This window comes from Palaemon carinicauda, chromosome 7, assembly GCF_036898095.1.
Source record: "Palaemon carinicauda isolate YSFRI2023 chromosome 7, ASM3689809v2, whole genome shotgun sequence".
In the NCBI taxonomy this organism is placed as follows: Eukaryota; Metazoa; Arthropoda; class Malacostraca; order Decapoda; family Palaemonidae; genus Palaemon; species Palaemon carinicauda.
In genome coordinates, this window is record NC_090731.1 from 67,718,011 (window position 1) to 67,719,446 (window position 1,436).

Sequence of the window (1,436 nt, forward strand, 5' to 3'; positions counted from 1 at the left end):
AATCTGGAAAAAGTGGCTGTATGAGACAAACCTTTAAAGGGCTCACCCCTGTTGTCGTTTCCAGCAAAACTTCATCTGTTCATGAATGCATCAAAATAAAGGTACACATTTAAAAAACACTGCTTAATCATTTACGCAGAGATCGAAAAACCCTTCATATGATTTGGCTAAATTCATTTTTTATGGCTACAATTTTATCAAAAATAAAAATAGCCCCTATAAAAAGCTTGACACAAACATGTTTCATATTATAATAGGGTTTTTTTGTGATTTTTTTTTTTACATATAGAGACAAAAGAAAATTCAAACATTTCACACCGAATATATCCCATAAATTTATCACATTTCACAGTTTAAACAAATCTTTGTACTCAGATTACATTGCCAATTACACTCGCAAATTTATTTTTGAATATTTTCTTATTGCTTAACCTTTCCAGGTAATGGGGTAATCTATATCACCATGATGCAACCCATAAAACTTCCAATATTTTCCAAATGGTATGAAGAATTAATCCGTCAAAATCCAGGACATTTTTCCAATCTATTTACGAAATCCTTTGATGTGTCGATTATTGAAAAGCTCAACAGAGTAATAGAATTTTGTCAGTAATTGAATTTATTAGATATTGTATCTATTTCAATATCAAGTATTATACTGAATTTTACTTTTAGGAAGAACATCCACACGCAAGACTGATTCCCACTACACCGTCACGTCACATTACGTCACTTCACGTCACCATCCCATCAACCGTGGTGTGTATTCACACTATTCATCATGTGCATCACGTCTACGTCTTATCACCTCACATGACCTTCCTGTCAACCGTGCTATATATTCACACTATTCATCACGTCACCATCTTATCAACCCCGGTCACGGTCCTGTCAACCATGCTATGTATTCAAACTATTTATCACGTCATCGTTTCATCACGTCACGTCACTCTACCGTCAACCGTGCTGTGTATTCACACTATTCATCACCTCACCATCTTATCATGTCACGTCACCGTCCCGTCAACCGTGCTATGTATTCACACTATTCACCATGTCAGCATCTTATCACGTCACGTCACCGTCTCGTCAACAGTGCTATGTATTCACACTATTCATCACGTCACCGTCTCATCACGTCACGTCACCGTCCCGTCAACCGTGCTATGTATTCACACTATTCACCAAATCACTGTCTTATCACGTCACGTCACCGTCCCGTCAACCGTGCTATGTATTCACATTATACATCATGTCAGCGTGTCATCATGTCACATAACCGTTCCATCAAACGTGCTATGTATTCAAACTATTCACCATGTCAGCGTCTCATCACGTCAAGTCACCGTCTCGTCAACCGTGCTATGTATTCACACTATTCATCACGTCACCGTCTCATCACGTCAAGTCACCGTCCCGTCAACCGTGCTATGTAT